General features: G+C 39.1%; 1 protein-coding gene across 1 annotated transcript in view; it reads left to right on the forward strand.

Moving 5' to 3' along the window:
* The window catches only part of Frmpd4 (FERM and PDZ domain containing 4), a 627,756-nt gene that overhangs the window by 382,947 nt on the left and 217,916 nt on the right, over positions 1-26,893 (forward strand). The gene's annotated exons all lie outside the window — the stretch shown is intronic.

The raw sequence follows: 26,893 nt of genomic DNA on the forward strand, positions 1-26,893 counted from the left end.
ACAGTCTATCACTAAGGGAGGTCAGGGAAGGAACTCAGGCAAGAATCTGGAAATAGGAACTGAAGAAAAAGACCATGAGAGAAAGGTGCTTGCTGGATTGTTCTCTTATGTAACCCAGGGCCACCTGACAGACATGGAACTACCCATAGTTATCTAGGTATTCCCACATCAACCATCAGACAAAAAACTATCCCCCACGGACTTGACTATCAACCTATCTATGGGCAATATCTTCTCACCTGAAGTTCTATTCCCTCAGATGATGTTAATTTGTGCAAAATTGGCAAAAGCAAGGCAGAACAACCCTGTAAAGAAGTTTTCTAAGCAGTTTATTGACGTTCTAAGGTAGTGTCTGCCACTAAGCCAATGTCACAATTTATTAAAAAAAAAAGTCCAGGTAGAGATTAAACTGTTTGAGTAATGGCTTCCAGGTACTGTTGAGGCCCCACTTTAGTTATATTCATTATCCTAAGTAAAGCAAAGTTAGAAGGTGGATGTGGCCACTAGTAAGTTTCACATGATTAGTAATAAGCATTTGTTTATCCTGCTTTTATGTTCTAATAGCATCTGGTCTCTTTTCTGTCTCCATAGATTTTCTAATCTAGGAACCCCATTTAAGTGGAGTCATAAAATACTATCCTCTTGTAATCTTTAATTTTCCATAAAGTTTTCCAAAATCTTATTTATATTACAGTGTGTTAGAATCCATTCTTTTTAAATACTGAATGATATTCCACTGAATGTATATACCACACTTTTTATCCTCTGCCCCAGGATACTTAGGTTGTTTTCATCTCTTGATTACGAAACAGCGATGCTGTGAACATAGTTGGACAGATTCCTTTGAGGGGGGGCTGTGGGTGTAACTTAGTGCTAGAGTATTTGCTCTGCATGTGCAAGTCCCTAGGTTGAAAACACACACACACACACACACACACACACACACACACACATTTTGTCACTGTTTTTGGGGGGCTACACCTAGAGTAAGAATGTCAGGGCCATACGAAACTGATGGGCATAAGTTAGATTCTATGCTTCACTTTTTAAGATACCACCAGAGGGTTTCCAGAGTAGCTGTCACCATCTAGATTTTTGTTTGTTTGTCGAGATGAGCCTTTATATTGTGTTTTTTTTTCCCTCAGACAACTAGAGTTCAAACTATCTTTGTGCTCCAACATCACCAAAATATTCTTAATTACAAGAAATTGGTGAAATAGATTTGGAATCAGGAAGCACGGTTGGCCAGAGTCCAGTTGTAATTGAATGGAAATTTGAGAGGAAGGGAACATGGTTTTCCCACCACAGGCTGTTTTCATTGTTTCAGCCAAGCTGACTGTGTATTGTGATTAGCAAATATAAGATCCTATGGGGATGGGGATCATTTTTATCAAAGTATCCGTCCAGATTGTTTGGGTCTTCTTTGCTCTCTACTCAAGCCTAAACACAAGTAAGGATTGCTGGCAAGCCACCAGGGCGGCAGCTAACAGGATTGCTGTGGTTGCTTTCCCAATCTTTATACCCCAAATTCTTCCTCCTCTCCATATTTGCTACAGAAAGACGAACCCTTCTTGAGTCCAGAGTTATATAAGGGACTGCTTCTTGAAAACACTATGGGAAGACATACATTTTCCTTAAACATGACCCATGCCAGGGAATATCAAAGTGCCTTGTGACTTTTGAAACCGTTCCTGAGGTTGTGCTCATAGAAAAAGAAACATGAGTGTGGCCTTTGGAACTCAGTCTCAGAACCCTTGAAAGACAGGAAGAAAGATCAGTAGTTTGGATTCATATCCTGAATCTGTATAGTTTGTCTAAGCCCTTTTTTTTCCCCATGAGTTATGTCTCTTTATTGATTCTCAGTGTGCATGATTCTTTTTTACATGTATACACAGACACTTAAATATAAACACTGAAATTCAGGAGAATCCAATGGGCAGGTGATTTTAGGAAGTCAGGGGTACAGAAGAAAATGCCAGTCACCAGATTTTACAAATGGCTGTCTCAACTTCCCGGGCCAGACTTGATGCTGCCTCCCAAACATCCTGTGGCACAGAAGGTCTTCCTTTGGGACTCTGAACCAATCAAGAGCCATCCTTGTTATTAAGATGCGTCTGCCATCTCCACTTTGACCTTCAGGTGGGACCCATACACAGTAGTCTGGGTCACCCTCAAGACAATGTTTGAGATTATAATGTGCCAACTGTTTTCTAACATGGCTACAGATGCCCTCAGTTAGCTCAGTTGAAGTAATCCAAATATTTGTAGTCAGAACTAGAAAAATAATTGAGGCAAATATTTTGAAGGCATGAGTTAGTGTTTTATGAAGGTATAGTTCAGACTTTTCTGATTAAGGTCGAGGGTTTTATTTTTCCTCCTATTTGAAAATGTAGGAACTCAAACTGGTTTGCTAGTGAGGGTTCTAGGGACACTAGTTAACTGTACCTTCAGGGTTAAGATTATCTCCCTTTTTAACATTTATATGGGATGGCTATGTGTGTGTCTAAGCTTTAAATTTTTCTAGTGTTAAGTGGTAAACTCTAAGAGACAAGTAGTTATCCAGATAATTTGTTCTGACTGTTGCTCATGGGTTTGAAAACCAAAATCATCAGCATTGGGGTTCAAATGCTGTTATGTTTTTTTTTCTTGAAAAGTAAGTTTCTATGGTCTTCTCAGAGAACTCATAAGACGTCCAGATGTCTCCTTCGTAAAGTTTTCTTCTTTCTCTATGTCTTATGAGTGTGATAGGTAATGAGAAGTCTTCTATTTACTGCATTGTGGCCATTACAGAGAAATGTTATAATTTTCAGTTTCTGGGGAGCCCAGGTTGACACTGCAGAGTATTTCTGTATTCATTGGTATTCTTAGTTAAAAGAACAACTGGGAAACTAATGTGTGGTAGGTAATTAGTCCCTTTTCATTTACCTTTTCACTTGTCTACATATCTTTTGAAAGAGATTAGATTGTTTGAAATCTTGACTTAGGATGCAAACAATCTCAGCATTGCATTGTTGTCTTCGGTTGAGGTATAACTGTCACTGAATTGATGGATCAAATGGTGGGAGGAATCACTCTCTGTGTGTTCAAAATTACAGTCTGATTGCTAAATAATGAGAGAAATCTATCCTTATGAGTTGTCTAATACACGGGCTAAGATACTTCAAGACTTTTAAGTTATATCTATGTGTATAATTCCATCATTATTTAGGATAGGTCTGATAAACCAATTTCTCTATGGAGTTACTGATCTATAAAGTTAAAAAATGAAGAAGGGCCTGGAGATATGGCTCAGCAGTGGGCAGCACTGGCTGTTCTTCCTGAGGACATTGATGTTTATTCCTAGTACCCACATGTTGGCCCACAACCTTCTATAACTCCAGTTCCAAAGGATCCAACACTCGTTTCTGGCTTCTGTGGGCACACCACATGTACATGGTACTCAAACACCCATGCAAACAAGTATCAATATGCATAAAGTAAAACTGAAACAAGGTGAAAGACACACCATAGTACACTTCTGCTGATGAACACTTGTTTGACATTTACAATTTGGAAACTAGTCCCTCCATATTAGAATAACAGTAAGATCCTGACTTCTGAATCTGGGGTAAAGCCTGAGAATTGAAAGTCTCTGATGCAACCAGGTAATTCTGTTGAATATATATATGGTGGCTACATTGGATAACTTTTCTACTTCCTTTATTGCCCTTGGCACACTAACATAATTCTCATATTCTTGGTGATAAAACATAAACTAATCAAGTCACACATTTGCTGAATTAAAATTCATTATGCAAATATACCAGAACCCTGTTTAGAAAGGACCACTTTGATTGCTCTTACTTAGAAACACCTGAATTACTGATTTAGTTTTTGGTGGTGCCAGAGAACCTATACCTTTATATGTACAATTACGTTACCATTGAGCTACACCACCAACCTAAAGTATAGTGTTTGGGGAACAGAGAACATTTTTAAGAAATACGGCAAACTGGACAGTGTGGGGATGCCTATAATTCCAACACTTGGGAAGTTAAAGCAAGGGGATCAGTGTTGGAGGCCAGTATTGTCCCAAAAATACAATCTTTAAAGAAACTTGATACAAAACCAAAGAAAAGTTTTTCAGTTCTTATTATTACCATTTGGAAGAGAGAACAGAACTGAAGGTGCGATGAAGTCAAATGAAAAGGGAGAGACTACAAGGAAAGGAAAGAAAAGGAAAGGAAAGGAAAGGAAAGAAGTGTAGGACAATGTATAATGGCGAGGATTGGCTAAGAGAGAGAAGGGTAGATAGAATGAGAATGGCAGAAGAGTAAAGCAAGATAGCTGAAATGGTTGTCATTGCAACTGTACCAGTGATTCATAAATCCAGGTGTATATGGAGATGGGCACTGATACATATATAACTATGGATATAAATATAGATGCAGGTATAGATACAGACAGATAAAATACAGATACTATCATAGATATCGGCTCATATATACAGTATAAATATGTACTGGCAGCTATGGTTGGAGTTCCATGCTCTGATGCAAAGAAAACAGGAAGGGTTGCAAGAAGCTGGGAGATTGACAAGATTGGGAGGAGCCTTGGATAAATGATATCTTATTCCCTCCAGTCAAAGACTTCCATACAGAACACTTGGCAGGCACGTGCAGATGGCCACAAGCACAATTGAAGACTGGCCTATAGGATGAGTAGAGGTAGACACACAACCCTACAGACAGACAGATGCAAGCAAGCTGTCAAAGGCAAAGATAAAGGAAAAGGCAGTCTAAAAAGAATAGCTACATAACATTGCAACAGTATTTATTTGTTCAGTTCCTTGGACATCCAGGGTCAGCCATTTTGTGCTGACTCAGTCCCATGGGTGTCCTGTATCAGCCATATTAGCTGACTTACACTGGTTATCTCTAGCAATGTCATGCTGCCTAAATATATATTGGTCTTATGCCCTTCTGTTTCCAATATACATTCGCCCAGGTGAATATTTGTTCATGGTACGCTTTTGAAAGAATTGCTTATTTATAGAACCCTTTTCTTCTCAAATTATCCTGGTTTGGATGGATAAAACAAGACAACTTAATCTAAATAATATACTAATATTAGGAACATCCTTCAGAGACCTAAGATTTCATATCATTGATCACAGTCTTTGGAGTATGTCAACAGAGACTTTTTCTCATTTGCAGAAACAGGCAAGGGTCTCAAGGATTGGAATCTCCATATCTTATTGCTGTAGACTCATGTTTGGACCCATACCATTAGAATCTAAGGCCTCAGGTCTTTGAGACAAATCCATACTAAACTCCCTGCATTTTAGGACTATGATTCCTACTTTAACAGTTACCTAAACCTGGTCATGTGTGTGCAGCTCGTCTTACCTCCATCTGTAGTGTACCAACATACTCTGCCCTGTTCAGCAGCTGGGGCCCAATAAACTTGAATCACATACTTCCTTCCAAAGCTTCCCATGGCTATACTCAGTATTTACGAAGTACCAATAACTATTCAGGTTGCCTAGATATGTAAGACAAATTGCTGTTTTCCAAAACCTCAGAGTTCAGTGTAAATATAAGGACAATAATAGATCTGGTTTCAGACGCAATGGAGGCCCCCAAGGAGGAATAAACGTAGTATTTTTGACTGAAATGACAGTAGTAAAAGCTGTTGCCTAGGGCTTCACCTTCCTGAGAGGGCAACCATCAGTTTCAATGGAACCATGATTACTTTAGCTTCTATACAAACACTTAAGTTTCATGGTAAATGGTGATCACCATATGTTACTTTCCTTTCAATGTTTTTAATGGAGAAAGAATATGCTTGTGTGACTATAAAGTGGGTAAACTTAATGCATGGGTGACTCATAAATCTGGTACTTTCATTTTAATTTATAGGAGAAAAATATTAAAACGTGAATAAAATAAATACTAGTCATCTGGCAAGATAAAGGGTCAAGGGTCAAGTTGGAAGCTACATAGGAGGTTGGAGAGGAGACTGAAGGATCATTTCTAAAAGTACAGCCCAGTTTTATAAGCTCCAATTTGGGGGGCTTTTCCCCATAGACTTTGTCGTTCTAGCCATCATCAACCTGCATTTGATGGGGTCAAGCACTGTCTCTCTGTGTGTATTGAATAAGACACCCCATTCTATTTTTCTACCAGCAATTCCCATGATGGGCAATTAAATATAACTACTCTCTCCTTAATACAATAGACTTCAATTCTGAATTCTAAATAGTTGAGATTAATAATGAGCTGAAGAAACTTCTACTTTGTTCTCCAGTTTGGACTTAGCCCAACTTGGAAATTGTTGAGCCATCCCTATCTTCCCATCTCTCCACTGGTCAATGGGAAATATATTTTCTGCTCATCTATCTCCAAGAGAGAATTATCTAAATAAATGCAAGTAGCTTGTATCTTTGCCACACTCTCTTATCGACTCCAGCAGAACACAGCCAACTTGAGGAGATAGGATTCAGTCATCACAGAAATCAGAAACAGAAAGTCTCACCTCATGCACATATAAAAGCCCCCAGCTCTCTCTATAGAACTTACCTGATCTAATTCAAATATCCCAAGGAGAGAAGAAGTAATTGATTGTCTGCAAACATTATTTGATAGCTGTAGGGCCCTTCTTGCAACATTTCCTTCCAAGGTTTTATAAGAGTCTGATTTAATTTGTGGTTGGAGCTCTTTCCCTGTTACTCTGTGATAAACTCCCTTAAACTTTTCTCTCTATAAAAGTCACTGTCAAATGCCATACAGTTGTTGTCAATATTGTGATCTTGTTGCCATTCTCTGTACTTTTTAAATTTTTAATGCAGATATTAATTTTCCATTACTTTAAACCTACATATTTAGCACTCAATAAAGGCCAAATGGATCTGATTAGATCAAACAAGTTGCTACACTCGGTTTCTGGCAATATAGTTATAGAGGTCTCAGCAGAAAAGTTGTAACCATGGAGGAGATAAAAAATAATAATAATATGGGGCTGGGGAGATAGCTCAGTCAATAGGCCATGTACTTTTCTTTGTATAAGCATGATGACCTGAATTTGATTCACAACATCCAAGGGAAAATCCATCTGGGTATGGTAGTATCCACTTGTAGTCTTATTGCTATGGAGGCAGACAGGCTGGAGATCACTGGCTAACAACTCCAGCCAAACTATAAGTTCCAGATTCAGTGGATCAAACACACGATGGTTAAGGGACTGAGGAAGAGATCAGACACTAACCTCTGGCCTACACATGCTTACCTAACATGTTCATGCACATCTGCAATCACACAGGCACACCCAACACCTTCTCACACACATCTTCTCACCCACCTCCACCCACAGGAAAGATCGGTTTAGGGTATCTGCCTGTTGTTTTGTAAAAGTCTTAAATATCAATAATCACGGAACTAACAGTATGTTGTGGAGTCAGGCAGTATGCCTCATTCGTTGCACTCCTTTTTTCTCTGTTTCTTGTTTTGTCTTCCTTCCTTCCTTCCTTCCTTCCTTCCTTCCTTCCTTCCTTCCTTCCTTCCTTTCTCTTTTTCTTTCTTGATGAAGGATTGTAAAATAAAATGCAGTTTCAAAGTAAACCCAGTGAGTACTGTAGAGAAAGTCAATAATTGCCTCATGGCAAGAACAAACGGCATTCCGTTCAACACATTCCTTAGGAGTTTAAGCATCTAGTCACGGGGAGGGAAGGAGGCATACTGTAACTTTGGAACGGTGGGAACAAAGTCAACGTGATGGTGTCATTACATGAAATGAAAGGTGATTATGTTCCCTCAGTGCACATGCTTCCGGGGCTGCCATTAAGACTGCTCGTTCCCTTCCTTGGAGCAGACTTGTTTTCTTCTGAATCTGACAAAGCACCTATCTGCTCAGTTAATAATTGCTGCTCGCAGCTGGAAGGTAGGTTTTCTGGGCTGATGGAAGGGCTTTAACAGGCAAGCTCAGAATTGACACTATCATTCCGGATCTAACTTGGCATAGACATCAGGGGCTCTGCCTAAGCAGACTTTTCTTGTACCCAGCTTGCTTCACTTTGTCTTGAAAGTTTGCTGATTTACTTGATGTGGCCTTCACCGAGGACAAATGCCTGACACCCTTGGCTTTTTTATCTAACCGGCCAAAGAATCATATGGCCTTTTAATTACCCAAAGTTCCTGGGGCCACTTGACCATAGCAGAGTTGGGGCACACATGTTGAGGCCAAGCTGTGAGAAGCAGGTTAGCTCAGTACCTGGGGTCACCTCTTTCTTTGCCTATGCTGACTGTAGCCCTAGGGGTCTGCATAAGGTGGCTCACCAAGTCCATTTGGCTGGCAAACCTGTGAAAAGTAGAAGCACCTGGACAAGCAGGTTTCTGTCACAGCCTGTAATTGAAATCCTAGCTCGGGGCTGCCTGCCACCCTTGATTCCTTTGACTCACCTTTGAACCTTTTCTGTCTGGATTGAGCCAGCCCTTGCAGAGAGCAATTTTCATGTCACTGCCTATGTCTAGCTCACATGCAGAAACTCTGCTCTGTGCCAAATTCCAAGTGGGTGTTGTTGGCAAATGGATTAGCTGAACTTGAGAATCACCTTTGTGGCAGGTGGTGGTCCATTATTGTTTGCCCTCTTTCATGAAAGGAGACAGAGAGCAAGTGACTGAGGAGGGTGGTGTCAGAGAACCTTACAGCTTTCTCCCACAGGATAGGAGGCTCCAGTCCCTGTGTAGTCTTTATCCTATACCTTCTCTCAAATCCTGAATAGAAACTTGTTTTCAATGGTCAATTTCTGTCAAAGAGCCTGTTCAAGTAGAAGGGTGATGTGTTTTGTGCCACTGGACACTCTGATCAATCTAAGTCAAGAGGTCCATGCCCTCCAATTTCACGGACAGTCTATTCACTCTGTGTTCCCAGAGTACAGCCTTGGCAAGGACAGCTCACACTGAGAAGGCCTGGAGGGCTCTCAAAAGAGGGCAGTTCAGTATTGAAAGGTGGCTCTGAGCATAAAACACTGGCTGCATAATTTTGAAGACACATTACAAAGTGAAACGCCAGGATACAAGTGCTGTTAAAGGGGCCCCTAGGTGTCAACATCTACCTTTTGGGCCTGTGTTCTCTCTGTGAACATATAATTAGTTGCTTCTTTTAATTTGCTATTTAGCACCATTCTAAGTAAAAGAATGGGTATGTTGATATTTATCATGACTTTTCCTTCGCACCCTTACATTGTAGGATGCAAGCTATGTAGGTAAGATGTGAGATCAGTTAGTTCAATTTTGCAGTCAGGGCAATCATGTTGACATTTCCCCAGTACACATATGTGGATGTCTTTCATTGTAACTAGGATGCTGGAGATGATGTGAAGCAGGTTGTTTTTACTGTCCTTGTTTTGTTTTTCGTTTGTTTTAGTCTTCTTATTTGAATTCTTTTCTATTCATTTTTCTTTCTGTGTATATGTATATGAGGGTACACATACATATGTGTGCATGTATGTAGAACAGAGGGTCACCATGGGTATTATGCCTCAGGAACAATATCTACTTTGTTTTTTGAGACAGCATTTCTCCTGGTCCTCACCCGTACTAGGGGTAGGCTGTAATCCAAGCACTTGGAAGTCAGTGTGTAACACTACACAGGCTCTTTTATTTAACATGGATTGTGAGGATAGAATGCTGGTGCTCATGCTTGGAAATCAAACACTTAGGTTACTGTCTGAGCTGTCACCCTAGGCCTGTTTTTGTTTTAGTTGCGGTTTCAAGATAGGATTTCATTAGGTAGCCCAGGCTAACCTGGAGCATGTAGCTTTCATGCCTCAGTTTTCTGATTGCTGGGATTGGTGGCATGCCATGCTGTACCCAACTTTGATTTTAGTTCTTGATGTGAGCACATTCTCCTAATGTTCCTCCCCAATGTCTTTGCTGAGGAAGAGGTAGAATGAAAGCAAAGCAAAGCAAAGCAAAACAAAACAAAACAAAAAACCAACAACAACTCTGAGTTGCCCTGTCTTTCATTTTCCTTCTCTGTTGTCATGTTCAGTGGAGAAGTTGTTAAACACAAGGACATAAAGGAATAAGAAAGCATCAAACAGGAGTTCGTACTTGCCTATGTTTTTTAGAAGGCCTCACGTATTAAAAATGCAATGTCGGGGGTTGGGGACTTAGCTCAGTGGTAGAGGGTTTGCCTAGCAAGTGCAAGGCCCTGGGTTCGGTCCCCAGCCCCGAAAAAAAGAAAAAAAAATGCAATGTCATTCAGTCATTGTGTTTCAACTTCAATTTACTATTTTTACAAAAAGCCATATTTTATATAGCTGTCTCAATAAAGATCTGGCAAAGAAAAGCATCTCTTGGGTGATTAACTCAGTCTCCATGCCCTGTCAAAGACGTATTGCCTCACTAAAAGGTCCAAACTTTTCTTCCTCTGCCCCACCTTGAATTCTGTAATCTAAGTCAGTGAGCTGCTTTTATCAATAGTTGTATATTAGGTATTTTAGGAGTTGGAAGTCATCTGGATGATGTGGTGCAAGCTAGTGTACTTCTCCTGCCACAGTGTTAAAAGTGATCCCAGAAAATAGACTGACAGACACAGGGATGTACTCATAAAACTTTATTGATTAAAACAAACTGTGACACTTGTTTCTTTGACTCATGAGCTGTAGTAATTTGCTGCCTCCTGCTACAGAAAATGCTGCATTTGAACCTATTCTCATATTTTTATTTCACCAACTGATAAATCTTCAAAATTCTTTTTTTTTTTTTTTGTTCTTTTTTTTTTTCGGAGCTGGGGACCCGAACCCAGGGCCTTTGCGCTTCCTAGGCAAAGCGCTCTACCACTGAGCTAAATCCCCCAACCCCAAAATTCTTATTTGAAGTGTGTGTGTGTGTGTGTGTGTGTGTGTGTGTGTGTGTGTGTGTGTGTGTGTGTGTGTGGAGGGGGGTGCCATGTGCTTTGTATTTGAAATGAACTAGATCAGTGATTAGTAAAGTTATTTTCTGTGTGTGCAGAAAGCTAAAAATGGGCCATTTGTTTTCTCTTGGTCCTTGCATACTGCTGGCATCTATGACCAGTCTCCTAAGAGTATTCTAGGAATAGGAACATTATCGAAATTTACCAGAGAACTGAAACTTCTGATATGCAACTGTGCTTCTTGCTTTCAGTGGGTGCTCAGATAGGAGAGATCTATTGATCACAGGGCTCACAGCTGCTCCCCACCTCCAACCAGCACCTTTGTAGGAGGGTGCTGGAAGGACAGGAAATGATAGCAGTAGGCCAGCCCAGTCACAATGGCATGCCGAAGTCAAGTGCAAATAATTATTAGGGAGATGAAAATTACATAGCAACTTCTTCTTACTAATGGTCTACAGAGAAACAGCCTCATTGTGTTTTCAAAAAGTTAATTGTCCATGGTGTTTGGAAGAAATTCTGCTTATTACCCTCATGGAATTCAATAAAGCTGTGGCACAAAGGTTCCCCGATCACATTGGGTAATGTTCTGTTCCAGACCATTCTCTCAGTTTCCAGGACACCTTCCCCTTCTTTTGTTCTAAGCTCATGGGAAGTTCCTTTTCAAGTTTCTTCAGCTGGTTCTTTTTAGTTCAATATTTCATTTCCCACATTAGCAAGTTGAAATGTCTCCTTAAAGCCCATAGAAAAGTAAGCATTCTCAACTGTTAAGTATTCGGATAATGTTTGATTTGGTCCGAAACAGAATCATAAGTGTTCACCCATGGGAGAGACCCATATGATCAGCTTGTCCTGTGTAGAGTATTCTTTGGGCAGTAGAAGTGACACACACTCACGTGTGTGTGTGTGTGTGTGTGTGTGTGTGTGTGTGTGTGTGTGTGTGTGTGTGTGTGTTGTATTTACTGTATTTACATGGATACATGTTTAAGGTTGTGACTAGGTGGCTGGAGCAATAGGAATATTTCTGGAACATTAGTGAAAATCAGCAAGTGACTTAAGTTTAGGACAAATTAGCAATCTCCTTACCCTACGCGTACAGATGCTTTACCACCACAACTTAGACATTTATGCAAAGCTCATATTCTATAATAAGACACCAAGAGTTCATTAAAGGCTCATTACTGGTTCACAAATTAGGGCAGCTATTTACCACCTTTTCAAAGCTTGTGCTATAATAAAAGTATCTTTCTCAGGCAAGCACGATTGCAGTGGATTCCAACAAGTGGCATCGATTAATACGGTTGTAAAATTAAAGGGAAACCACGCATGCTAGGACATCAGCTCATCTCTAGTCAAAAGAAAATGGACAGAAATAGTAATCACTATAAATGTACTTTAGGTACACTAATGTGCTTTTGTGTCTTGTATAGAGTTTAAAGGACCAAAAATAAAATAACAATATTAATGAATGCCCATATTATAGAAAGGAGTGATTTGCAACTTCTATAATGTAAAGTCCTGGAAGCAGAGATTTATAGAACTACAGTTGCCATTTGAAAACAGAGTATAACTTAAGGTATGTATGTAACTGTTTTGGTAACCTCAAAGACTGAACCAATCAGTATGGCCAGAGGCATATGGCAGCTGCTGCTTACCCTAAGTCGAAAGTGGCTACCCTTAAAGTAGTGCTAGAATCATCCTGCCCAGAAAGTAAAGGTACTAAGGAATCAGCACATTTCACGGTAAAGAGCCAGTTAGTAAATATGTGAGGCTTTGTGAACCATTTAATCTCTTTTGCAACTATTAAGCTTTGCCATTATCTAATAAAAACAGCCACAAACATTAAGTGGATGAGCACAGTTGTGTTCCAATAAAGCTTTGTAGACACTGAAACTTGAACTTTGTATAATTTTCATGGATTGTGAAGGGCTATTTTCTTTTACTTGGTGAAAATTCTAAAAGCCTAAAACAAGAAAACTCAGGCTGCAGATACAAACTAGAAAGCCATGGAGTCTCCTGCATCGGTGTTGCCTGGTGAGAACAAACATCTGTTTACCCCAGATAGGGTATCAATACAGACCAAAGAAATGATTCTATCCAGGTCAAGCTTAGTGGACCAGTAAGTTTAATCAATGTCACAAGAGTTTCACTGGTGGGTTACCTAGATGATCATGGGAAACTTATGATTAGCCTTACCATGGAAGATGAATGTCTCTCTCTTTGTGTATCCTGTGTAAGTACCTCTTATATCTATGCTACCAGGAAGCTCCTCTTAAGACGTTTTGTGTACCACATAAGCCTGTGTTCTCTCCATGAGGTATCGTTAATAGACCTACTCTCGTGATGGTCTCCTGTGCCTACTCATAATTACAACTGCTCTGGTGTCAAAATGGCAACAGCTGTGACATGCCTGGAAGACAGTGTGTTCCACTGTGTTGGCCCCAAACAAAGCCAATCTTAATTCACAGGTGGCTGGTAAGATTTTGGCCCATGGGTGGTGATTTGCATATCCTGTTCTACATAAGCTCTCCAAGTACCTTTTGAGCTCAGTAATTATTTTGTTTCATAATTTCACCAGGGTCACCTTCCTTCCTGGCTTGCAATGACCCTGGGCTGACCTGTTTGATCAAAATCCTCAGCCTTCCCCGAAATGAGGCTTTGGGAAGGTCATAAAATCTGTTTTTCTTTCCATTTGTGCACCAACTTGATATAATATCTTGTTTGTCATAGGGCTCTTGGGAAATACGTGATACGATACTGTTAAATATTAAAGATAATGGTTCCATGCCACCCCCCCCCACACACCATTATTGGAAATTAAAGATGTGCCTTCAACTCTACAGGCATGGCTTATAGAGTTAAGTTCAGACTCAGTCAGGTTGCTAAGCAATTCTTCTATTTTTGTTCACCTTTAGCAGTATCTTTTCTCTAGCTCAAATATTGAGTAGACGAGAACCGTCTTCAGAATGATATATTTCTTAAAGGCCTTATTTTCCAGCCATTGGACAGCCGTGCCATTAGGTAAATGATTGCAGTATTTGAAGTGAAGGCTTAAAGATGAGCAGGGTCAGAGACTGACCCTGAGGAGAGAAAGAGGAGGTAGAACTGACGTGTAAGGAGCAACTAGGCAATAGGCAAGGAAGCTTATAAATCCCTGTAAAAAAAAAACCAGTTTGGCTGGAGGCAGATAAAAAGAAAACAGTTTGGGAGAAGTAAAATGTACAGGGCTGTTGGAGAGCAGTGATCTGTCCTAAAATGAAAAGGAAAAATCGCAGAGTGATCTACTCAAATAAGTCTTGGCAGCTTTTGAGTTCATACTAGATACCTTTAGCATATCCTGCACTTTCAGTTCCACCATTCAGTTCCTTGTGGTCAACTGGAAAATTCCAGAAAGGTAGAACTCACAAGTTTAGATAACTTTTAATACAGATGATTAATGTAATTATTCTTTTATTATCTAGGATTGTCAATTTATCCTATTTCTGAAGTAAGCTTTTCAGGTAGGTATGGATCTATAGAAATAATCAATATACATGAAATTCAATATCTATGGTGTCTACCTTCTGCTGGAGGTATATATCTTGCTATGGATAAGGGAACACTGTTACATAATGACCTATTTGTTCACCCTTTGTCATCTGCATATTATAAAAACCAATCTGGGCTAGAAAGGTGGCTTACTTAGTAAAGTCCTTGCTGCACAAGTGTGAAGACCTGGGTTTGTATCTTCAGCATACATGAAAAAAAGCAACAACACAATGGCATGTGCCTAGAACCCCTGATGGGGGAAGCAGAGACAGGAGAATCATTAGGACTTGGCAAATAGCCAGCCAAGTCCAATCAGTTGGCTCTATATTCAATGAGAAATGCCATGTCAAAACATAAAGTGAAAATAATGGAGATCGACCTCCTCTGGCTTCTGCATGTATACATGTGTATCCAAATCCCATCCAACCCCATGATATCCTAAATGGAACATATAAGGCACCTCTTTTGAATAACTATATTTTAGACATGATCTTTTGAGCAGATTACAGTACCAGACATGAAATGGATCCATCTGCCTATGGATCAGGTCTCAAATCTAATCAGAAAGTGGTTGGTTACACCATGACAATGATGCCACCATTGCATCATTAGGTACATCTTGCTCTCCAGGTCAGTATTGCAGTATACTAAGCCTAACACAGGGTAAGACCATTGATGTCTTTTCTCCCCCAGCAGTCTCTATAGCACTCACTGTCATTATTTAAGTTGGTACACAGAGAAGAAATTTTCTAATCTGTCTGGACTTGACATCTCTTATGTCCTGCAGCACAAATATATGATGTCTTCAGTCATAGTGTCTTACTATATAGTTATGATTGCTATCACAGGAAATTACAAATTCCTGTGTAGCTTTTGGAAACCTCTGGGGACTTCCTGATCAATAACTCTTAGGAAGGAATCCTATGATTTGCACTGGCATTTTCATCTAATAATCATGTCTCTTGAGAGTGATATTCATACAGGGTAATTTCATTCAGATTCTCTTTTTTTAAAGTTTTACTTTGATTTTAGCTCATAAAGATTTCATAAGGTCTCTACATACATCTTTGGCTTTGTTTACCCACACACTAACACCTCCTCCCCTTTTCCTTCTGCCACCATCCCTACCTAATCCTTTCCACATTTCTCCCTCTTCCTTTTAAAGTATGCTGAAATAGAAGTTGTATGCTAGGTAATTCATTTGCTCTTTTTAGTACAAGTCTATGATGTTTAGTCATCAACTTATAGGTGTATAACTGCTACCAAACCTAATTTTAGAATATATTTATTGTGCCATCAATAAATCTTAATTAGTTTTTTGTTCCTTATTCAATGTACCCACCCCAAACTTCAAATATTTATGATTTTTTTCTGACTCTTTAGTTTTCCTATTCTGAGCAGATCATAAAAATGGTATTATATAAATTATGGTCTTTTATGACTAGACTCCTTCACATAGTTTCTAAATATTATCAATACTGTAATGGGTTTTAGGAATTAATTCCTTTCACAACTGAATAATATACCCTTGTATGTTTCAATCACATATTGCTTATCTATTCACTCAATTCACTAAAACATTCACTTAAACATTCATATACAAATCTTTATATGAGCTTGTCACTTTATTTTTCTTGTGTACACACTTAGGAATAGAAAAATGCATTATAAAGAAACTTTATGACTAGCTTTGAAATTTTTTTCGCATGCATTTATTGATTAGGGGGACATGGAGAAGTACAGAGGAAAACTTCTGGAAGTCAGTTATCTTTCCATTATGTATTTCCCAGGGATGAAACTCCTGTCATCAGGTTTGGTGGCACGAGTTCTCACCTACTGAACCATGTCAGTGACCCTCTACAGTTAACCTTCGAAAGAAATTCCCTTTTCTTTCCTACCAGCAATGTGTGAGTGCCTCACATTGTTCATATTCTTACTAATTCTTGTCATTGTGTTTCGGTGTTGTTATTCTTGTACTTACCTGAGAGTGACACTGAGAATCTTGCCATGTGGCCATTATTACTCGGGTTTGCATTACTCTAAGAAAAAATGCTGACAAAGAAATTTAAAGATTTGTTTCCATGGTTGCCTTTGGAGGAGAGAGGTCACAATAATTTTGTGTGTTCATTCTGGGCCTGTGGGGAAAGGGACCATCACAACTGCAGGAACCTACAGCGAAGGCTATTCACCTCGTGGTGGACAGGGATTGGAGAAAGGATGAGAAGCCTGGGATACTACTCTAGCCATCAAAATTCTACCCCTAGTACCCAACTCCCTCAAATTAAATACCCTCCTCCCAATGTTTCTACAACCTCTCACTACTCTAGCTTCTAGTAGAGTAACCTAGTTTACCTAACAGTTTAGGAAGAAAGATTCAACAGATGAGCCAATGTGAGGGATGTTCTCATCACAATGTCTATTGATCATTGATGCATCGTCTATTGTTAAACAGAAATCTAATCTTCCTACTCCTTTTAAACCGGGTCCTTTATTTTCTTAACCATAATTTGTAAGAATGCCTCATATATTTTAGATAAAATTTCTGGATTTCATTTTCTATTTTTTCTATTTTTCTATTTTCTATTTTTATATTTCATCTTTATAGCTTCTTACCCTCTAAGTCTTAGACAGGCAATTTATCGTTGAAGGGCCTTGGGAGAGTGTCCTTGGAGGAGCACCACTGATTAAAACTCCCCACAAGCATACAGAGACTGAGCCAGATCTCCCTCCATCCTCCTGTGACTTAGTTCCCTTGCTGTGACCAATTCATCAAAGTATGGTCTCATGTGCCACTGTCCCAGAAGCAAAAACTGAATACAGTCTGATATTAGCTGTCATCTGCCCTGAACTTTAATTTTAAGCTCCTTCAATACTAAAGTTTGCTTCTGAAATCTGAAGCAGCCTGAGTGACTGACAGAAGCTTACAATGGCATCCATCCCCAAGGGGTTATTCTTAATCTATGCCCCTTCAGCCTCCAAGAGCCCCTTGGGCAAAGTATCATCATTAACAGTTGATAAGGTACGGAATCTATGGGCCTCAGAGAGACCATTTCTGATGGACCAGGAAGTAATCCCAGCCTCCCTTTCACTTATCTCTTGTCTCCTTTCCGATACCTTTCCCTCTGTCCTTTGATGCCAGCCTTCAAAATCTTCTTCTGCAAATAGCAGACATCTTGTGGTCAAGCACTGAAAGTACCTTTGATAGCATCATGGAAATCGTAATTAGTGGAAAACCTAATGTTTCCAGGAGAGATAGTGACCCGAGGAGTAATTTTAATTGCCACTGGGTGTTCTATGAGAAAATAATCTGATTTTATCTCTAAATCAAATCCCTGTCCTTCGGTTTCAGGCAGTGTCATCTTGTACATCTGTGTACCTTTCGTCAAGTAGTGCCACTAACAGGTGGTACTTGGAAAATTCTCCATATTTTATAACATACATTCTGAAAGTCACCAGAGGTCAAGTCCTGGAATTAGTAGTCAGAGAAGAAAATGAGTATCTTTTAGATAATCAGTATCAATTCTTCTACCCAGCAATTTTCACAAGCTATCAAGATCAAAATTTGACAAATTGAAAAACAAAACAAAACCCAATAAAGCAATCCCCCTAAAAAAATAAGGACCCAGTTGATCATTTTGTCATTTGAGATTCTGAACTTGTAGTTGGTATTTGAGAGACAAATACTGGGTTGGATAACTTTGATAGCCCCACCTTCCTGAAAAATGCCATGCATACTGGCCCCTGTCTGCTGAATCCTCACCTAGAGAACTCCTGGAAGTTGTCTTCATGCCTATTGCCTGGCCTTTGCCCTCATTTCATTTCATCTTCATTACTTTCCATTTCTGCTGATTTCACAAACACTGCTTCTGTTACTGTAATTATCCTTGCTAATCTTTTGTTCTTAAGACACTGTGTGTGTGTGTGTGTGTGTGTGTGTGTGTGTGTGTGTGTGTGTATGTGGAGAGAGAGAGAGAGAGAGAGAGAGAGAGAGAGAGAGAGAGAGAGAGAGTGCACCTTGGAAGCTTTTTTGGAGAAGGGTGGAATTGGAGTAGGAATGCTTGTGTACAGGCAGATGCACATGTACATATATGCACATGTGTAGAGACCAATGGTCAACCTTGGATCTTGTTCTTCAAAACACACCTACTGTGTTATTTGAGACAGGTTCTGTCACAGGCCTGAAACTGATGGATTCAACAGGGTGGCTAACAAGCTCTAGACATGTTTCGCTACCTCCCCAGCACTGGGATGATGAGTATGAGTCACCATGCATGCCTTTTCTTTTAACATGGGGCCTAAGGATTGAACTCATGTCCTCAAGCTTTCAAGGCAGGCACTTTATCTATGGAGCTACCACTCCAGTCCTTTACTTTGCATTTCTGAAGTCTTATACATTCAGGATGAATGACGTTTTCCTGGTTTTGACAACTTCATAGCAACTAGACATATTCAGGGTGCTTTTGATAGATATACTGGATGAGAATGCAGTGTAGGAAATCTTTGACTACATGATGCCCAAGTACAATAATGCACATGCAAGTTTTATATGTTAGGTTTTTCTAGTTAAAGGCCCTTACAGAGCTGACATGCCATCACTGGAATATTTCCTCAGATCTTACACGGGGTTTCTTAAATTCTCATTCTAAGCACATTCCCAAGCTGAAGACATCATTTTGGATTGATGGGGGAAATTGAATATTTTTTTATGTAATAATCTCTGGTATTTGAGAACCTGTTGCAAATTTCTGTGGTGACCCACCAACCAATGAATAACAAAGAATTTATTAGGTGGTGACCATGTGCCATGTTTTGTAGTACATACCATGACAAGTTGGAGAAATTCCCCAGTATGACCCTGATTTCAAGGGTTTGCGGTTCACTGGGATGAGTTCAAGTTTGTTTACATAATACATTTAATTCTTTCATTTATCAAAATAGTATTAATTAATTATCTACTATATACCATGCACACAGTCTAGTTAGGGTAAACGATCATACCAAAAATATTTAACAAGCATACAGCAGAAGATCAAAACTAAGATGGAGACTCCTGGAGGATGTACCTGGCAAAATTAAGGTAGCTCTTATCTCTTATTGTTGTCTGCCTTCTGCTACCCTCTTCAACTCCTGATGTGATTATAAAGCCTCTGTGGCCTGACATGGAGAACAGGACTCCCCTTAGGAGAAACATTTCTCAGGCCAAAAAGAAAGATAGGAGTCTTGCTCTGCACAAGTCTATTCTTTGAAGCGTCTTCACCTTTGTTCTAAAGGTTTATAATGTACAGCACACAGGCACTGGCTGTAAAAAGCATCAGGAGTTCATAAGTAAACTTCACTTTTAAAGGACTCCTTTTCTTACCCTTGTTTAACCTGGCATTTAAGAACATGCAGGAGTGCCTCAAAGTCACTCATTTATTGGCCTATGTTTGTTCTCCCATTGTATGAGTTATCTCTTGTGGAATAACCAGTTACACCAACATTTTATAGTTGCTATGGCTGGGATGTATGAAAATTCCTTCCAATTCTTCTGTGTTAAATTGTTTTTTCTCATACAAATTCAAAGCTGATAGGCTTTTAGAAAGTGTTTGAACCGTGTCTTTGGGTTTGTTTTGTTTTTGTTATGGTTTGGTTTTTTGGTTTTTGGGGTTTGTTATTTTGTTGTTGTTGTTGTTTTGTGTGTGTGTTGGTTTGACAAAATAATTTAATAAAAGAAACGTAAAGGAGAAGGAGTGTTTTATCTTTTTTTTAAAGTTCAAAGACAAGATTCATCATGGAAGGAAATGAAGGCAGCAGTAGCAAAAAGCAGCTATTGATGGGCCAGGATCCTAGTTAGGAATGATGCTACCCAGAGTGAGCAGGCCTTCCCACCTCAGTTGAAACAATCAATATTATGCCTCTAGAATACCTAAGGACTTACCTACCAATTGAGTCAAAATTCTATTCATTTAACAACTACCACTAACCATTGTAGAACATGAGTGTTTCAGCCTCATCAAAATGGATTAAATCTACTGATAGATTCCTAATATGATAGAAATATTTGGAGACAGTAGAAATTTTCAGAGATGGAGCATAGTGGGGACAAGCGGGTCATTTAGAGAAAGTTCTGGAAGGTTGTATATTATACTAGGTGCCTTCTACATTCTGTTTTTCTGCCTTTTGTCTTCCATGCAGTAAAGAAACTCCTCTGTCACATTCTCCCAGGGATATGGTATTCCCACTGGCACTAATCTAATAACAGCTCATCTAGGAGGCCTTGGGTTAAAACCTATGAAACTACAAGCCACAAAAAACCTTTCCCATTGGTTTTTTTTATACATTTTGTTATGGTATTTGTATTAGTGGATAGTGTATCATTGCTGCAACAAAATACTTGAAGAAACAGTTTGAAAAAAGTCTTGTAACTCCAGGGAATTCATTCATTGTGGCCAAAATTAATGGAGTCAGGAGTTTGAGGTACCTGGTCACACTGCAGCAAGAGTCAGGAAGTAGAGCACTATGAATATTGAAGCTCAACTCACTTTTTCTTGTATTCAGTCCAATTCCCTAGCTCACAGAATGGCTCCACTTACATTTAGTGTTTGTCTTCCAACCTCAGTTTACCCCATTTGAAATCGTACCTGTCAAACATGACCAGATCTATGTTGTCACTCTGATTCTAAATGGCATCAAGTTTATGATCAACAGGAACCATCACAAGATAAACACAATTTACATTGTTGTTTAAAACAATAGATGTTTATTGTTCCATAACTTGTGTGGATCCAGGATTTGAATATCACTGAGTCTTCTAACCCAGGCTTTCTCAAAAGACTACAAAGGATTGACATGGATGGACTGTTTGAAAAGTAACCCTAGGGAAACAGATGCATCCATATGATTTGGTAGTTACTGGTATATTCAGAGTTGTTAGACTTGGAGAGGGCACTATTCTTCACTGACAGTTGTTCTGAGACAGCCCTTGAATTCTTGTCAAGCCAGCCTTTCCAGCATTACTGCTTATTTCCTGAAAAATTTCAAGCTAAAAAGACTAGACAGAGTAGCAGACAGAAATCATCATTTTTGCAACCTAATCACGGAAGTGTAATCTCCTCAACACTGCCATATTCCATTAAGGTAAAAGCAAGTTAAAGGACATGATATTATACAAGGCAGTGGATAATAGGAGACAGGGATCACATCACTCCAGGCCATGTTAGAAACTGTCTTGCAGACACGTGTTTGGCTTAGCAAACAGTTATCATCTCACGCATTAGACATTACAGTATAACTCTGATTAATAACTGGCCCTTGTTCTCCAGGTGCTTCGCTCACAGTCAGCTTGGGATCCCAGACATAACAAAATATGGGCTCCAGTGGTAAGATCTGGAGAGGGAGTTGACAGTATTTTATACAAACTTTCAAGCAGTACTTGTGTTGCTGATTCAAGGACACATTTGGTTATATGGATTTTAACATGTCATCCAATACTGGTGATACCACTATCAGCATTTGCTGATAACAGTGCTATTGATGACAGGTTGTCAGATGTCTTCCAACCTCAAATTCCATTTATTTCCTGTCCTGTTTATTGTCTCCCTAGGTGATGTTGTATAGTTACTGCTTCTCTGATACTTCTAACTCCTCCGTGTTAAAGGTAGTATGCAAGATGAGCTGCAACACTCCACTGCCTTTCCCCTCACCCAAATCCCCAACGGAGGCTTTAGATTTGATCTTTTCATTATCCCATTATGCTTTCCCCTTCCCATGTATTGGTTTAGTACTTTGTATAGCCCTTAGGTTTAGTTCTTATTCAATCCTTCCTTCAAGTCTTCAAATATTCACAATCAATTAAAGTTCGGGGGTCAAGGATCGCATCTATTGTTTGAGAACAAATTTGTGATCTAAGAATTTTTAGAGTTCAAGAGGTCAGCCGAATGTCAGGAAGAACAAATGAGCAAATCTGTCATCATGGGTCCCTTGGGGAATGTTGTCTTAGCTGAACACAAGGCAGCTCAAGTCTCACTCCACCCAGTAAACAACCGCGTGACCTTGAAGAAATGACTATCTGTACCTGAGCCAATGTTTTTTCATTGTAAAACAGCACATTAAGTTTATGTGATCTCTGTGGTCTGTTAAAATTAATGACATAAAAGCCAACTTAATCTCACACTTTATTATGTGTTTAAACCCAACGAGAAGGCCCTAACATGATGTATTTAGATTTCTAAGACATTTGTGAACACAATTTAGGATCTATGAGCTTCAATTGGGCGGTTCTATTTACATATTCTCTGACCTTTGACTTTTAGTGAACAATTTCTTCAATCAGAAGTGTGAGCAACATAGTAGGGCAATATTAGCAGTCCCTGTGATGTAGTCACCAATAGAAATGCCTTGCGCATGCACAGTATGTTACATTCTGGTTTTTGGGGATTTATCATGTTTTCTATTACTTCAAAGTATTGGAACACATAAGACTCTCTACTATATTGTCTCATTATATATTTAACAAAGAAGTACACTTCTTAACTAGACCATAGTACCTGTTCATTAAAGGAGCTTCATCCCTTGGGTCACATTGACTATGTGTGTGTGACTGTAATTTTAGTTATTATAGCTAATGAAGGAAATTCTATTGATGTCTAGTGAGTGGAGGGGTATAGCAAAGGGAAGTGCTCCCACCCAAATACATTTTTTTCTAGTCCAAAATACCACTAGGGATCCACTCTAGCCTTTATTCACTATTTTCATGTGCATATCTTAGTTGGATTAATTTCCTTTCTAATACTGTATGTTTTATTTTATCTATTTATGAACTTTGAGGTAGTCCATGATAGAGTAAAACTATCAAAGGCACAAACATGTTTAAAATCTCCCAAATGAGGAATGAGCAACCAAGATCTACTCCCAGCCAACAAATCTTTGCTTTAGGAAATAACTGTAATAGAAATACATTTACTTAAGAAGGAATCTCTCTGGGGTGAGCTACCTTATAAGATTCTTCCCATCTCTCAAATCTCGATTTTTTTTTTAAAGTCTTTGTATATAGCATAGGGGCATTGCATTGGCAACATAATTATCAATGAATATATTAAAACCGCACATTCTAAATTAATGTCCCTCCCCCCCTTCCTTCCTTCCTTCCTTCCTTCCTTCCTTCCTTCCTTCCTTCCTTTCTTTCTTTCTTTCTTTCTTTCTTTCTTTCTTTCTTTCTTTCTTTCCTTCTTTCTTTCATCACTCATTTATGTGGGGCAGAGTCTCCTGTATCCTAGGCTGGGCTGAAATTGACTAGGTTGACATGAATGACCTTAAACTTTTGATCCTTCTTAGTTCACAAGAGAAGAGCTGGGATTACAAGTATGTCCACCACATGCAGTTGTATGCTGTGCTGAAGAAGGATCCAGGGATTTATGTTACCTAGACAAGAAGTCTATCCAATAATTTGCATTCAAGGCTTCCTCTGCCATAAGTTCACATTTTAAGTAGAGTTCAGCCTATTTTAGGAATCTGTGGTAAGGAGCTTTAAAAATAAAATTAACCTAATTTATAACTTTCATAATTTATATACCCTCAAAAAATTTAAACATTTTAATCAAGTATATTTTTACTCTTTCTCCTTAATATTTAAGTAATGTACAGTTCTTATCTAAATTAATTAACAAAACTTTCCCAGGTATGAAATCATCTTAGAAGATAATAAGCTAAGCTTAAAATATAAAACAATGGCAACTTTCAGAATTTTCTCCTGTGCCTTGTTTTAAACTTAAAATGAAAAGAGTGAAACAGTCAATCAATTATATACTTTATCTGAGAGTCACAAGCTATCATTTAAATAAGTCATAGTGCTCTTAACTATACAGGCAGAGACAACTTCAAGTTTGTGCAACCACCTTAACAAAAAAAATGTTAATTGAATAGAACTAATGTCTATGTTCCCATGGTTGAAAGGCCCCAAAGAAGTGAAATGCATTCTTTGAACTGAGATGACTTCCCAACAGGCATTTTAGCTAGGAATTGACACTTGCAAAAGTAGACAACCTTCTAAGGGGATTCATCTCACACAAACTGTCACTTTGTCCCATGGCACCTAATGGTCTCCTTCTCCCTGCACTGGAAAGATTGAATGATTGGCATTTATGGCTAAAGGCTCACTGCTTCTATTTTAGGAAACTTGATGTGTTATGGGTAAATCCATAGCCTTCCAGGGGTATGTACTCCTGCAACCCAGTTTAATCCTTTCTTATTTCCAATAATAAAGCATGTATACTCAGTGACTTGACTTGGCATTTTTTTTACAACTACTTAAATGCCCTTTCTGTGTAATTTTAATACCTTGTTTGTGCCCATGTGCTTCTGTGCACATGTGTTGGGTGTCTCCTTCAATTTATTTCCAATGTATGTTTTGAGACAGGGTCTCTCAGTAGGCCCAGAACTCAGTAGATGGCTAGACAGACTGGGTACTGAAATTCTGGAATGACTTGTCTCTGTGTCACTCCTCTCATTCCCTGTGCTCTACCATTCTACCCAACTGCTTTGTGGATGCTAGGGACCTGAACTCAAGTCCTCCTGTTAATATGACAGGCACTTTCCTAACAGAGCTATGTATCACCCCAATCACACTTTGAAGATGGAACTTTCTAAAATATTGTTGCATTTCTAATCTCAGAATTATGAATATTCATGCATGAAATAATTGAATTCTTTGCTTTCTTGCTGTCACCCAACTTGTAAGCACATAGGATTGTTGAGTTTTGTTGATCCTAGAGCTATCTTCCATGGCTGTGTCATACCCAGTCCATTCCTTCTGGATCCATAGCTGAATAAATCCTTTCCTCATTTATGTCCCCCAGTCACTGGGACCAAAAGATACATCAAAGTCTCACTGGATGGGATGTGCCCTGTGGCAATTGCCATGAACCAAGAACAAAAAAGGTAAAGCTCCGAAGGTTCCAAAACTAATTCAAATGGACGTGACCTCTTGGAAAGTGTGCAGCCCATGCTGCTAAACACAGGCCAATAGGATCTGCCTGCTGTGATACTGAGCCAAGGATGAGCTTAAAGCTACAGCCTCCCAAATTTCAGCTGATTGAGAGTGTGTGATTAACCCTTGATTGTCACTTTGATGTGGTTTCAAATTGCTATGGAAACAATTTTCTAGGCATGCTAATGAGATAGTTTGGATTGATTGCAGAGGAATGACCCTCTCTAACTATAAAGGGCCCCATAACATTGGCTGAAGATGTCATTAACTTAATAAGGAGGAGAAAGTTAACTGAGCACCAGTATCCATTTCTCTCTGCTTTCTGCCTGTGGGTAGATGCAATAGCAAGTGCTTTCCCTGTCATGGTGGAGAATATCCCTTTAGATTGAGAGCCCATCTAAACACTTCCTTCCTTCCAGTCAACTCCCTTGTCAAGAATTTTGTCACAGCAGTGAAAAAACTAACTAATACTGAGTGAGATATTGATGCCTTTTGGTGAACAACAAGGAGGCAGGCAGGAAAGAAAGGAGTATGCATGCAGCACGCTCTCTGCACTTCAAGTTATGGACCAATCCTTCTTTAAAACACTCTTTTCAGTTTGAGGCTTTACAACACAAGAGACCTTTGAAAAAGTCCAGTTCCAGTCAGTAGTGTAACGAGAAACAGAAGTGAAAACTCCCTCATTATCAGTGAGCCACTTGACATGGCTTTGTTGTCTAACAGTTAACTGCTTTGCTTAAAGCCACTGCTAGAAACAGCTAGAAAAAAGCAGCTGGGAAACAGTACCCTTTCAACGCATCATTTTGAGCTACAGTTTCAGTGTGTCAGGGAAAGAGCTGTCCAAGTTTTGACATGTCGTTTTCTAATGAATTTTAGTTTTGCAATAGCCATCATTTGGTGAAATATATTGAGTCCCCAATTGTGAGAACATTATTTCTTGACAACTGCCTTTATTCTTGTTCTCTTAGTCACCCATAGGCAGCTCAAAAGCTGTCTCGCTTATGACCACAGCATTTTCCAATTATTAGTTTATAAGCCAGAAATTGAAATACAGAACCTAGATTTTTGTAGAAATAATGTGAAAAGTGGTGGCCAAATCACAGGATATTATACAAAAGGTATCTGGTCAACGTACAATTTAGCCATGGCTGGAAATACAGATGGTTTTGGCATATGAATATATAAATATATTATGATCTATCGTATGCAGTATCGCTACTATAGGTATAGAAGTGGTGGAGGAATCTACTTAGAACAACTCACGAAGTTTGGTACAATGACTCCATGTCTGCTGGTGACCCATCTCCATTCAAACCATAATGAGATTACATGGACATATGATGGCATAATCAATGCTGAGAAAACAGTGTTTATTAAATATTTAGATGGTCTCTGCTGATGAAGTCACCCCTTCAACCATTTCTCATTCTACAGCCAAGGTACCAACACACAGAAATTGGCACAAGAACCTTTTACAAAAATTACATAGCTGTGATACAGCATATTCCA

This window comes from Rattus rattus, chromosome X (assembly GCF_011064425.1).
Source record: "Rattus rattus isolate New Zealand chromosome X, Rrattus_CSIRO_v1, whole genome shotgun sequence".
Taxonomy (NCBI): Eukaryota; Metazoa; Chordata; class Mammalia; order Rodentia; family Muridae; genus Rattus; species Rattus rattus.